The sequence below is a fragment of the Syngnathus scovelli genome, chromosome 9 (genome assembly GCF_024217435.2).
Source record: "Syngnathus scovelli strain Florida chromosome 9, RoL_Ssco_1.2, whole genome shotgun sequence".
In the NCBI taxonomy this organism is placed as follows: domain Eukaryota; kingdom Metazoa; phylum Chordata; class Actinopteri; order Syngnathiformes; family Syngnathidae; genus Syngnathus; species Syngnathus scovelli.
The window spans coordinates 10,525,681-10,540,564 of NC_090855.1; the positions used below are offsets into that span (position 1 = coordinate 10,525,681).

Sequence of the window (14,884 nt, forward strand, 5' to 3'; positions counted from 1 at the left end):
GAGTGCAGTCATCAGTACAGTAACAACACGGACTTCATTCACCAAAACACCGGTCGTCATGCTTCAAGGATGCGTCGGTACATCCTCCGTTACCCTGGCAGGAGAGTTGGTCCACTTTCTACCGCCCTCCTGTGAACTTTCCACGGCCACAGCAGAACGCAGCGGCTATGGACGGATACCGGTGCCCCTGTGCGGCATGCAAATACGTACTCTGACGTCGGCGATCATGTGGCTTTTGGCGTAGATCCTCCTTGTGATCGCCAATTTTTCTCTCTGCTGTTGCCTGTTGTCTGCCTAGCTACTGGAGCTACAGTGTTTTGGACAGCTTTCGCGCAATCAATCGCTTTGGGATTGTAAAGCACGAAACCCAGGCATCGCGACAGAACAGTGGACAGGTAAGAAATAATCCTAGTTTTCATTTAGCGCTGAAGTCCTGCAAGTCAAAAGTGGATGTATTCGTCTGTGGAACCATTCTCTCCTTCTCATCTTTTGCGCGTCTTCTAAACAGCTCAGCGTCTGCGTCTAAATATTCAACTTGTCACCCTACGTGAACTTTGCTTGCCTGCTTTTCTCCACCTGCGCGCTAAATGTGCCCATCAAGTTTTGGGACATTTTGGGTACCCTCCCCACCTATGTTCGAGTACTACTCTGAAACGCCGTCGCCGAGTCGACAGACGGAAGGAAGCCAGGCAGAAAGTCGGGGAACTAGAAATGTCTGGTCGACTTTTCCTCCTCCTCCGTGTGTCGACATAACCAGCAAAACATGGCCGTCCTCTGCCGACATGTTGTTACGTCGCTGGCGAGAAGGAGGGGAACGTTTGGGAAGCGGGAGAGCATTTCCCCGCGCCGCTGTCACACCTCAAGCGGGGAGATAGCGTTCGGCTTGACTCCCCCGTCGCTGCATCCGTCCAGGGGTCTGAGTGCAACTTTAGGAGTCCCCTGTTGTTTAGCCACTTCGAATTGTGATGGAGGCGGCGTAACGCGGCCAGTCGGTGACGCCTCCTCCCAGCCGGGCGCAGGCTGAGGCTCACTGAGGCTGCGTGCAGGCTCCCTTAGTGGAGCTCACTTTCACTGCAGTGGCCCGCTGCAAGACGCCAGGCGCGGTTCTCTCTGTCCCAATGTCAACTTTGGGGGCAGACCTATTGCCTCTTGCTTCAGATAACAAATTGTGATTCTTTGGTTGTGATGGGAGCTTTGCATCACAACACTGTGTGAACGTACACTTAGGGAACAATTTTGCTTTTTCTTTTGATACATTTCTTGTTAAATCTGTCTGTCATCATTTTTTAGCCGATGCCAAGACAACTTCATCAATTCTAAAGCATAAAGTACAACAAATTAGAAGTCCTGCTTTCAAAGATTATTTCACTTGGTATAATCAGAGAGTATGTCAGTTTCACAGAGGTGTTGATTTAAATATTTAAATGTCTTGTATTTTGACTCTTGCCAAGCCAAAGGAGATAAGACAGAATATCAGAAAGCAGCGATGATTAGCAAAGGTTTGCACAAGGCGTGAATGTAGATTTTTCATCAGGGTTCGTTCAAGGTCGCAAAGACGTTTGCCAGATATTCGCTAACAGTTTTAATAGTTGTCAACAGTTTTTCTTGTCGCAAAGAAAACGTTTCTTTGCGACAAGAAAAAAACTAACCATTCGCGAGTGTTTGCAACCTTCTAGGAACCTGGCAAAATATATAATATTTCATAAGAAATTAGATCGCCATTGTACCTAAGATACAATAATTTATATGCCTGTAATTATCTTGGAAAGCTTAAAATAGTGAGTTAGAACAACAACATAGCCATCACGCTAGTGGGAACAATAACAATGAGATGATTTACCCCCAAATCATTTAAGCAAATGTGTTGTTTTAGAAGTGCGTGTCAAACTGGTTGCCCTTCGTCTTAACCAGTACCCAAGAAGTAGCTTATTTCCAAAAAGTCGGTGGCGGCTGCCTTAGACTCTGAAAATGTTCTTTGTGTTTTGGCCCGTCAGCGAATGTATACTGATTGTGTTCTTAATTTAAGTCTTTTTGAGGTTCATTTTGTGTTGTAGCACTGGTCCTTTGTAATGTTTTCTACAGTTTTCAGTTCTAGAAACTAACATATTTATCATACTGGTAATTATGCATCGTTCCGTGTGCAATAGATTTTACCGAATGTACACACTCTACGGAAGCTTTTGCTCTGCGTGTGTGCGTGCGGATAGTTGTCTGGATCGTTATTGGATATGACACGCTTGGCTTTTGAAGACGTATGGTGTACATGTGCCAATCCCCTCCTCACACTGGGATGACCTAAAAATTCCATGTTTGTGAACACACACTACTCAGCTGCAGCACCCAGTCAGCCTGAGATCTAAGTGGGTTTGATCACAGTGCAGTTAACCTCCTGTCATACTTTCTAGTACCTGCAATTCCTCCGGGTATAAACTTGTCGCCTCACACTCCTGCTCTGTACATGTGAAGAGCTTTCCGGCTCATGTTTGTTCGCATGTTCGCCCGTGTGTGATGTAGCTAATCGAGGATAATGTATCATTTAGAGTGACAGCGGGCTCGATTCTATTGTTGCAATAATGAATCAAAGAAGGTCTCCTAGGAATCAAAGTAAAGCGTGATTTGTCTGTACATTCTATTTCAGCACAAATGTAGACCAAATTAGCACCTTTTTATATAGCTACGTCTGTTGTAAGTAAAAAAAAAAATAATAAAAATGCTGATGATGACAGATGTATTTTGTGGAGGTGGGGGTTGGAGTGATGGCAGAATTGCTCAAAGGATTATTCACAAGCGTACAGATGTCGCGTCATCATTGCTACACAGAGCATTTAAGGTCAACTTCAAATAATAGTTTATTTTTGTTGATGGTAACGTATCACACGGCCGTCAGTTGCCATTCAAAGCACCATTCATGATCAAATTCTGTGTAACCCGCTTCTCACGCCCAAGTCAACTGCAGTAGGTTGTACAGGACCTGGAACAGGATAAAGCTGTGTAGAAATTGGATGAAAGGACCCAGACATGAATTGTTGTTACTGTTGATAACGCTGAGAAATCCACTCTGCTTCCCGGAGGTGTTTCCTTCTCTTCTTTCAGCGGAGTGGAAACGGGAATGACTGGCTCTGTCAAATGTTGTGAGATAGAAAATCACTATGCATGAAGAGCCGCCATCAAGTTTTAATCCAGAAACAGAATCAAAGGACATTTCATTAACTGTCTTATTTGTTTGTTGTCTGACTTCTGCTGCAGCTTCGCTATTGTTTTGTCATACAAATGTGTTTGTTTGCAACTTTTGTATACATAATCATAAGATATACTGTATTTAATGACAGGGAGGTTAACTGCTGTGATTAAACCCACATAGAAAATGTATTTATTTGTTTTACTGTATTGTTAGAGGGGTTTGGTGTGGAAAATGATTTCCTGTTACAGAGCCATGGCCCGACCCCAGGCCCGTCAGACAGAGAAGAAAAATTGTGAGCAAGGTCTGAGCATTCAAATGGTCTTCTGAGTGATTGGACAAAAACTCACACTCCTACTGTATATCTTGAAAGTATTACCAGAAGCTATCATAGCTGCGGGTGGGAGCCCATTTCCATATCATTTTCCATTTACAATTGCTGTAAATGTAATTACTCATTGTCCCAATATTTATGTATTTTTTTTTTAATAGATGTCATTTATGGAATACAGAGCACAACTAGATGGGCCTGAATACATTGTGTGTGTGATCGTGTGTGTGTGCGTGTGTTAGTTTAAAGGCTTGTTGATAACTTTTTACTTTGGTGAAACAATAATGTTGTGTGTTTGTGTTATTTTTGGCTGTCTTGCAGTGTTGTTTTGTTTTTGTTTTTTTCAATTGACATCAATAGCTTTCAGCATCTGCTGACTCTACATAAAGCATTCAAATCATGTTTCAAGCCGCCCTCGGTCTTTACACAATATAAGTCATAGCACATTTGAAAGATGAATCTGATCAGCTCGGCACTGCAATGACATCACCAACAGTGACGTGATTTAGTTTCAGTTTGTCAGATGTTGTTTTGTGACTAATGCTACCAGAGATGTTAGGTCATCACCTGTTTTATGAGGCAAGTTGGTATGAACCAGATGGAAATGTCTTTGTTTTGCAGGACTGAAAGATTAATTGCATTTGCAACATAACCATAATTTGATTAAATGGGATTTGCTCATTGGAAGTGGTTAGGGGTTAGGGTTCTGACTTGTCACTGGGAACTAAATGGAAGGGTTCAAAGTAAGCAGCTCCATGAAAGGTGTAATTCGGTGTGCATAAATTTTGGTGGGTGTTCTGTCTAGGCTTTTGAGTATTCAAATTATTCAGTGTCTTAAAAGTCAGTTTTTTTTTAATTGTAAGAATTGTAATATGGTTTAAATAATTTTAACTTCATATTTTACACAGTGACGTTCTGGTGCATTTGAGGACTGACGGAAACCCCAGTATAGTAGTTTTACAGGAGAACCTGGATTTATTGTGTATTTTACATAAGGAACACAAACGAACCCCCGTGATAACCATTCAGCTGCTGCCAAAACAACCATCCCTAATATGCATAGCATTATTTTACATGTATAATTTACTCACCTCATCTTCTCTCCATAAACATTTATTCAATTCCATGCAAAGAATGGATATTCTCCGTTTTTACGTGCTTACAAAAAATGTGCTTGGTCACCCAAGGACTTGTATTTCACCGATAACATTAGTGGATAATATTATATACATAGGTCAACGCTACACTTGAGTGACAGAATTTTGTTGTCGTGGTGGAAGCTTACTGAGCGTCACGATTACACCTTTACAAAGCATTGAGGACATGAATAGATTTTTGCCACTTCCTGGCTCCCACCTTTGTTGGAACAGTTTGGAACTGGACATTTCTACCTGATACATTGCACCAGTGTACAAACCAAGTCAAGTATGAACTTAACTGGCCTGCATAGAATCCTGACCTCAAACGGATAGAACATCTTTGGGAGTGAAGACTCAGAGCCAGGCCTTGTCCAACATCAGTGTGTGAACTCACAAATGCGCTTCTGGAAGAATAGTCAAAGATTCCCATTAACGCACTCCTAAGCCCTGTGGACAGCATTCCCAGAAGAGTTAAAGCTCTTACAGCTGCAAATGCTGGCGATGGTGAATTAACGTCATATTGAACCCTGTGAATTATGAATTCATAGTCAATTCGGGAAGAGGGGGTGGCTTAGCGGTGGAGTGGTTGTCTCCCAACCAAGAGGTTGGAGGTTTGATCCTCAGCCAGTGACCATGTTGAAATGTCCATGAATAAGACTTTGAATGGTATGTCATCAGAATGTGGATGAGGAGGCAGTGTGAAGTGCTTTGAGTACCAAAGGTAGAAAAGCGCTATACCATTCAAACAACCCCATGACTTAAATTGTCATTTAAGTTGTGTGTGAAGGCAGGTGAGCCACAGTTCTCAGAATGCATTGCATGGTGCAATGCAATGAATTATTGAAGTTATCGTTAACCCTTGTTTTATATGTGTCTGTTTGTGTTGCTGGTAATTTCTTGAATGTGTGTCTTATTTAACAGTCACATTTAAGGTCAATTTTTCTTGCAGTGTTTTGGTATTTCGGTCTCGTTTTATGCTCTAGCTCCTAAATTAAACTATTTTTGTTTATAGTCTAAACAAATCAGGCATTTAAAATGAACAATAATCTGAAGAAACAAGGGTTTTGCATCTTTTTTTTTCCCCCCATCACTATCTGTACGGCGGTGAATATTTTGAAATCCTGCTGCCATTTTTTTAACAGTCATTGCAGTCTTTTTCAAATTTTGGAGTAGGCAAAGGGAGGCACTGCGTGTTCACTGACAGGCTCATTGCACTGCATCACGTCAGCCACGGGCAGCGTAATGCCACCCCAGCCCCCACCTCCCCTGATAGTGTAAAGAGAAGACAATTCTCATGTGAGGAAGACACAGAACAGGACAGGTGCAGAGATTTGACCACACGGTAATGGGGAGACTCACACATAAACTGTTTTCTTCAATGTGCAATTTGTCTCTTGATGTATCCAAATCCATGAGCGATCGTTTTAGATGTTGATGACAATGTTGTCACGCTGACCTAATTTGAAGGCTGCTAGATTAAAAGTGGGCACCCCTCCTCCCGCATCCCTCTTTCAATTTTCTTTTTTTTTTTTTTTTTATATTCACTGCCAATGTTGGAATTTCCCAGAGTGGGACAAATAAAGGAAGATTGTATCTTATATCTAAACAAAACACTATGTTCCTACTTGGGGTTATTTAGTTATTTATACTTTATTTGAGTCACAAATATCCAAGAGCTGTCTTTGATGGTGTGGATAAATGTACAAAGTGTAGTGTTAGCTTACAAACTAACGTCGTGGGTCCCACATCACTACCGCTACTTCTATTCTGCTTATTATTTTTCTATTTATTCTTTTGCTTCGTTTTGGCAGTTGACAAATACATGCAAATTAAGTCATTGTCACCTATTGGGTTACATGGTATGATCGGTCTTTTTACTATACTGTATATATTTGTACTACTCGCATCATAAAATCAATCAAGCCTTAATTTTGTTTGTTTCTTTCATACTACGTGTGCATGTGCGTGCGTGTATATATACATATGTGTGTGCGTGTGTGTGTGTATGTATGTGTGTGTATATATATATATATATATATATATATATATATATATATATATATAGTTACACTTTTGAGCTCTCTGCAAAAATATTCTCCAGTTAACATGTTAATCCTATTGAAAGTAAGCCTGCTCTGTTGCTGTGCAGAACATAGCACAGCACTTGAGATCTCAGTGCAGCACTTTGCTTTGCCCTGGAGAAGCCACGTGATTAGTTTTCAATTAATTCTGTGGTGGTCCAAAATGCTGCCTCATACAGCCCTGCTAGAAGACACGATGTAAGTGGTAGCCGTGCCTTTCCTTACCCACACACATGCATTTCCTCTTGCTCTGCATTGGCTAACTTGTTGAACAAGTAGTATGAAGTAGAAACAATAGTAGTATGAAGTAGAAACAATGCATGTGTTTCTACATGCATTGTAGAAAAATCGCTGTACACAAGCAGCAATTTTTGATGGGACGATAAGTTGCAGTAAAGCCTCTTGTCGTTTTATGGTTGATTTATGAGCGCCATTTTAAAGGACAGATATGGGTTTATATTCAGTGTTTTACATAAGTTGTGGCCACTGCTGTGACAACTGTGTGCCCAAAAAACTGTGATTGGCTAACTGCCCTGGTGCAGATATTTTCCTGGTTCTTTCTGAACTACACTAGTGTCAGCCCATTTACCGTTTACAGCAAACAACTTTAGCGGAATTCTGCATGTTGCTCAGTACTCTCTGTGTTCAGTATTTTTTTCCTTGCACGCCTGATTAATCCAGCTTTCTCTTGCCCTGTCACATCATCCATATTTGAAGAGAGTCCATGTCCTTCTGAAACATGTATTTAACATGTCTGCGACTTTTTGTTCCCTCTCACAGAATGTAGTTACCTTTTGACCTTCAAATGCAAATACACTGCAATTACCATCAAGGTTTGTCAACTGTCATAGTTATAAGAGAGAACCCCCACATATTCAGTGGTGGGGCATTCACATGTTACTATTCTTCATTATTCACTGAGATTCTTGTGCCCAGGCCAAAGCAAAAAGAGTATGCGTATACGTTAGCATCTTGTGGAATCTTGGTGTTGTTGTTAGTTTTAAATTAATTGATTTTTTGCTTTTTTTTTTTTTTTGCTTTTGAGAAGTCCTGGTTTGTTTGTGATCCTTTAAGGGTACTTAGTAGGCGTGTAACGGTATACATCAAAATATTGAACCGGTCGGTCCACTTAGCTTGGGACAATACGCCCTAATGGACAGTGAGATTTTGGTACTTTATTTTACACAGATATATTTACAGGCAACCGTGTATGTGCCTCTTGGAGCTGATAAAAGGCCTGCCCTCCCTCCGCAAGGTCATGTCCAATCGCTGTTGGGTCCACACTCGCGCTCTTGTACCACCCCTTATTACTTTGGGCTTGTTGTTTAGAAAAATCGCTTGTAAATGTTGGCAGTCGGAAGTTATGGTTTCCATGTGCAGCCGCTATTTTGAACTTTTTCTACTCCCAAACCCAGTTCGCTTTTTCTGGCATTTATTTGACTGTACACAGATGGGTACTTCTCACATTTATAGAAGTTAACAAAGTTGTAACAACACATTGAGAAGTCATTGTTTCTGAGACCATTCACAGTCATTGTTTCATGTAATAAAAATATATAACTTGTATTCAAAATCTGAGCGGGGTGAAATAGGATAATGTCACGCTATGGGCACTCCAATTGGACAAACTACATAACATTACACCTATTAAATAAGAGCCCATGGTAATCATTTATCTTTTCCATTTGCGCCTTCTCTTCAACTTGAAAAAGAGAATAACAAACAAATGAACTGAATTGTGCTTTAACACTCTATAGTTAAAAGTCTTTATTACAAGTTAACTTTACCACCTAGCAGACCTGGGCAAAATACGGCCTTTGTGCCCGAGAAATAAATGTGTGCTGACCCTCAGAAAAGAAAGGTTGACAAGGAGCGCCATGTTTTCAACAAGACATGGACTGCCAAGTATTTCTTTACAGAAATGAAAGGTAAAGCCTTGTACCTGATTTGTGGTACACAGGTCGCTCTGTTTAAAGAATATAATTTGAGTCGCCACTACATGACCAGGCATGAGAAAAAATACACCTGTCTGATAAACAGCGCGCATCAGAGGCTGATGCATTGCTAGCAAAACTGCAAGCCCAACAAGGACTTTTTATCAAACTTCACACCCAGAGATGCAGCAGCTTTGTCATTTGAGGAAAAGAATAAATTGTACTGATTAATGATTGTTTTTTATTTGACCTATACACCACAATTTCACACAGCTTAATATAAATATAAACAGAATAATTGTATTCTTCTAAATACCAGTACCAGCTATTTAAAATAAATATTTTAGTGCATTTTACAATGGAAGAAAATTGAGCCGGTTTAAGTTATCGTAGGTGTGGCCCTCTGACACAACTGAGGTTTTTCATGTGGCCCTTTGTAAAAATTAATTGCCCACCCCTGACCTACAGTATGGTTTCAATTTTTGCATCTTCCTTTCAATGGCACAATAAATGGTGCAATTTTTCTTCGCATAGAGCGGCGGTAGCAGTTTTGAGTGGACCCAGGATTCTCACTAGATCTTGGGCAACAGCAATGTCACTGCAATCCAACGTGTCAAATTTTTTGTTGTAGTTCTGGACAGCAGATTCAGCGCCTGCTGCTAGTTAACGTGTCTAATGAGCTGTTCTGGCATGTGACGTCCACAAATAGTTTGTGTGCATTTATTCGACAAAAGTGTTGTTGCTGTTGAGTTGTGAAAAAAATTAATAAACTATCTGCCAGACACATACAAGCAAACACGATATGCGAGCAACTTTGAGAACAGTCTGACCATCGAGATGTATCGTGAGTCCCGAGCAGAAAGGGTGACTCATAACTTGCAGCCTCTTGTATCCATGTGCTGAATGTTGTCGGTCACAACAGCAACTCTGTGATTTCAGTTTAAAATCTTAAAAGCTAAACTTACCTATTGAGCAGAAACATCGATCAGCCCTGAATCCTCTTCGCTGCATGTCGGCTCCTCCACTTTGAAAAGCAGACTGTGTAACCAAGGCCAAGTAAAAGAGCTGGACAAATAATGATTTTTACTCTTGATACCTTTTAAGAGACAGTTTTGCAGTGGCAGCTGTCTGGTAGCGTACTTGACTTTCTCAACAAGTGAGGACGGCGTCTGTGTATGTTGGAAGCCCAGTTATGGCTGTGACTGGGCTGCACACACTACACTGTGTCGTTATTGTTGTTATTGCGTCGTAAACAGAAAGCAAAATACATTCACACACAAACAACAGCACAAATCTCAGTGAAGTTGTATATTTTATCTCTGCAGTGTGTCTGCAATATTATAGTAAGCAGTAAAATCAGGTGATTGGCTGTAAAGGGAAGAAATTGGCTCTCAGAGTGAATCAGCGTTTGACCATGCAATTTCACCGCATATTTGGAGAACGGCCCATATAATCTTTAGTTAGCATGGTGCTACATTGGCAAGGTTACATAGAAAATTTGCTATAAGGGGTCACCAACCTGTTGTCCCATAGGACCATGTGAGTAGCCCATTAGCTCACCAGTAATGGGACATTGTGGTTTTCAAGTAATGTCATAGAAGTGATCATTTGAAAACGCTGGCCAGTATTTATAGATTTGCCGTTGTTGTAATGCAAATAGATATTTTTCTGTTTCCTAATTCTTGTGATAAATCATTAACGTGATCTATGTCATTGCCTTAATGAGCTTCATTCAATATTAAAAATAAAACAAGAACATTAAAGGTTATTCGAGAGCAAATCTGTTATCTAACGTATCAAACTGGCATTGATCCCTGCCCAAAAAGTAGATCTCCGTTTCAAAAAGATATGTGACTCCTGCCCGAGACACAAACGATGTGTTTATGTGGTTTTACACATAAGGACACTGGTTTACGTCATGTTTTTCAGAGGAATTTGTAAGGACGACTCACTTGACTGTGTGGGATGTGTTGCTGTGACTCACCCCCACAGTGTATTTATCATCTAGCTGCTCCTATAACAGTTACACTCCAAATGTGGTCGTTCTCTCTGGCGTCATCGTTGCCAACTTCATATATGAGACAAGTTCTCTACCAATTTCCCCTGTGCTGTTTTGTTTCTCCTCCTAATACATGCTGTAATGCTATCCAGTGCTCATCAGTGGTCTTGCTGCCATCTTCTGATTCCCTCAAAATGACATTATACGGCTCCATTCTCGCATATAGCATTAAGAAAGAAGAAAAGAAAGTCTGGCAAGTGACTGCCAGGCTAAGTAGTCATACAAACTTAATGAGCATGGCGGGAGTAGCCAAGTGATGCACCAAGGTTAGACACGGCTGGTAGACATGCTTTTTTCTTTTTGTTTGAGACAGTGAGTGTTTCTTATTTTTTATTTGAGATACCTAATGTTTCTTAGGGCTTTAACTTGATAGCTGTTACGAATTATATTATTTGGAGTCTCTCTACGTTTCTCCAAATGTCTCAGTAGGTACTTGGAGAAAATGCAATATATGACACTAAAACGTGATTTCTTAGTCAGTTAACACTGAATATCATTATCTGTGGCAGTTGTGATTACAGCTTACTGATGAGGATATGGCATTAATTGAATTGCTCATCAGATCTCTTTTCTTATTGTGTGGGCAACACAAGCGGGAGGAGTACTTGGTCCAGCTCCATCTTCATCGTAACGCATCCTTTTTTATTTTTTACTCCAATCCCCTTCAGAACTCAAAAAGTGATGAAACAAAATGTCCTACAGTAATGATCCATCCGTCCATTTTTAATACCGCTTATCCTACACCCTAGACTGGTTGCCAGTCAGTTGCAGGGCACATATAGACACATTAACACCATCAATGAGTGGGAACTGAACCTACGCCTCCTGCACCGAAGTCAAATGAATCCAACACGCTACGTCATCAGTGACTCATGTAAGAGTTATGATTTCATTATTTCTGCTATTTTAGCCCTCATATCATTATTTCTGCCATTTTAGTCCTCATACGTACAAGTAATAAAACATCCTGAAATTCTAGAAGAGACATTTTCAGATACCAAACGTGACATTTTCTTTGAATGATTTCTCATTTTATCCGTGGCTCACCTCGTTCTAATACACATTGCGGTCAGACTATTACTGTGAATATCGTCACTGTAGCAGCTGGACTACAGCGCTATGTCCTCAGTTGCTATAGCAACACCATTGTAATGAGTCTGCATTCTAATGACTTCTGGGTCGGTCGTTTGATGAGTTACATTATCTGGGGAGTAACTTTGATTCGCAAAGTTCTGTCACAGCGGTTGCATCAACTCTTATTTTTCTCATTTATGTAGAGACTCAAGTATTGCCATGAAGGTGGTATGCAAATTTTTAGAGGACATTCTGGTATCAACTCTTGGCTGTTTTATGCAAACTCACTTGATAGTGAAACACTGTCTTTTTGATTTGTGAGAATGATGCGTCAGTGTGGAGCCCCGAGAATATCAATTGACATTCCAGTCTAACCCGCTGCTTCTTTTAGAGTTACCCTGGAAAACTTCTATCCTTTCTCTATTCTCATTATTGTGTTCGAAAGTTGTCTAGCAACAACAAAATAAAGCTGATTGTCTGTCTTTGCTTTTGTTTCTTTGGTTCTCTATTTGCAGCATTGCTTTCAGTCATTATTCTCTTACCGAGAGTCAGGCACCATTTTCATGTTTTATATTTGCACTGCAACAATGTCATCAATTACAGTGATAACACTGCTAGGTCCATCCTGAAGTTGTTAAGAGTTAATGTAAATTTAAAATTCATTTTGTGACAAAGAGGCGGCAAATTTTACATGATCTAGTGATCATTATCTCATAATACAGTATTTCGCTGAAAGTACACGTTTCGAATCAGTTTCTATTAATGCTCCATTAGGTTTTGCCCACAGTAGTCGACTGAACATGTGACTCCCTTCTGTCCTGCATTGGTACATGTTAATAAAAGTGGCTTTATGTTCCCTTTGAGCTTTCCACTGCTTGTGTTGTGTTAATGAAAATAATAGCACAAAAACTTCAAAATACCCTTAGAAAAATGTCTGATCCCTTTACGATAGAACATTAAAAGACTAGCCTTAAGCCTTGATTTTACTGAGCGGAAAAGGTTTGCAAGACTTTTTCTTACGGGCACATGTCACAGTGATAAGCATCTTCGGCGAACAATCGATTTGTTTTGTCAAACAAAGCTTATCTAATTCTTCTACTAAAAATCGGCATGCCAAAATGAAAAATGCTAGATCTCAATTGCTCATCTTTGTAAACAGTCCTGAATCAAGAATTGTCATGCACTGCCCATCTTGTAGATGTCATATCATTTGCGATACTGAATCAGCCATCGTCACACCGCCCACAAACACTGACAGAAACACAATCCAGCCCAGGGTTTTCATTCCGAACCGTAACATTGCGAGACAAACAAAACTGTCTGTCTTGGTTATACCGTATTTTCCGGACTATAAGTCGCTCCGGAGTATAAGTCGCACCAGCCATAAAATGCCCCAAAAAGTGAAAAAAAACATATATAAGTCGCTCCGGAGTATAAGTCGCATTTTGGGGGCAATTTATTCGACAAAATCCCACACCAAAAACAGTCATGAACGAGCAACAACAGGCTAAACGATAGCAACAACAGGCTAAACGATAGGTATGCTAACGTGACAAACACAAACAAAGAGCTGAGAACGGGCCTGACGTAACATATAGAGTGATTAAGGACAACTATTACATGAATAACATGTTTATAAAACCATCAGTGTCACTCCAATTCATTAAATAGCAACAACAGGCTAAACGATAGGTATGCTAACGTGACAAACTCAAAGAGCTGAGAACGGGCCTGACGTAACATATAGAGTGATTAAGGACAACTATTACATGAATAACATGTTTATAAAACCATCGGTGTCACTCCAATTCATTAAATAGCAACAACAGGCTAAACGATAGGTATGCTAACATGACAAACACAAACAAAGAGCTGAGAACGGGCCTGACGTAACATATAGAGTGATTAAGGACAACTATTACATGAATAACATGTTTATAAAACCATCAGTGTCACTCCAATTCATTAAATCCATCGATCGTTCTTTGTCAACAATGGGTGCGCACGGCTGAGGGCGCTTGCGCTTCAAAATATTCCACAGGCTCATATAACGATAGATAAACTATATTTTAAATAACTATAATACAAGCCAATAATATTATCAAACCATCCGTGCACTTTAATTCCATTAAATCCATCGATCAAATTCCTCGTCCTTTGTCAACATCGCCGCGCGTGCGCCCTGACGTCAGCCTCGTCTTTATTCCACAGATCTACTATATAACTATATTGTAGCGTTAACAAAGTACAAGGATAGACGTAGGTTTGGTAAACGGCTCTTTATTAAACAAAACAAACTTCCAAGCGTGTGGCGGCGTGGACTTCCAGACAGACCGGGCGTGCGTAATGGCCATGTCCGAGCCCCACGCACCGTTCGCGGACAGCCACTCGGCCGAGCGTCGGCCCCCGACTCAGTAGAGACCGGGCGTGCGTAAAAGCCATAATAGTTTTTCAAACCTTCTATGTCACTCCAAATCCTTAATTCCTTCAAACTCGTTGTCCTCCGTGTCACTTAGAAATGGTCACCGCTAATGATGGTAGTCCTTGTGTGGGCACGTTTGTATGTAAACAACCGGCGCGCCGCGCTACTGACGTCACTTGAAATAGTAATCCATTGGTACATCACGGTTCTCCAAACTTTCTTTCTGCTGCTCGATTACTGTTTTCAGCTGCATATTTTACAACTTGAAGTTTGTAACCTGCAAAATATGAGTTTCTTTTTGGTGCCATTTTTCTTAAGCCCACCCAGTTGATGAGTCACGGCCAACGGTAAAATTTAGAGCGCCCTCATCCAGTTTCGTCTGAAAATATAATTTTTTTTGGTTGTTTTATCAAAGTCAAAGTCTGCTTTATCGTCGATATATTTTTTTATATACTAAGACACACAAAGAGATTGAAATTACATTTCCACTATCCCTCGGTGAGATAGTACACATATGCATACAAGCATCACAAAAAAAAACCAAGAAGGCACTAACAATGAATAAATAAGAGTATTGAATAAATGATAAATAAACAAATAATAATAAATAATAATAATAAATATAAGAGGAGCAAAAATGGAGCAAGTGTACATACAGCAGACAGT

The 14,884-nt window shown here is 40.3% G+C and overlaps 1 protein-coding gene across 4 annotated transcripts in view; it reads left to right on the forward strand.

Moving 5' to 3' along the window:
- zhx2a (zinc fingers and homeoboxes 2a) overlaps window positions 1–14,884 on the forward strand; it is a 26,034-nt gene continuing 11,150 nt past the window's right edge. For 3 of the 4 annotated variants that reach the window (XM_068651822.1, XM_049729556.2, XM_049729558.2), the window contains exon 1: window positions 1–395. The gene's annotated coding sequence lies outside the window, so the exon portion shown is untranslated. The remainder of the gene's footprint in view (window positions 396–14,884) is intronic. The other variant, XM_049729557.2, reaches the window with a different exon arrangement.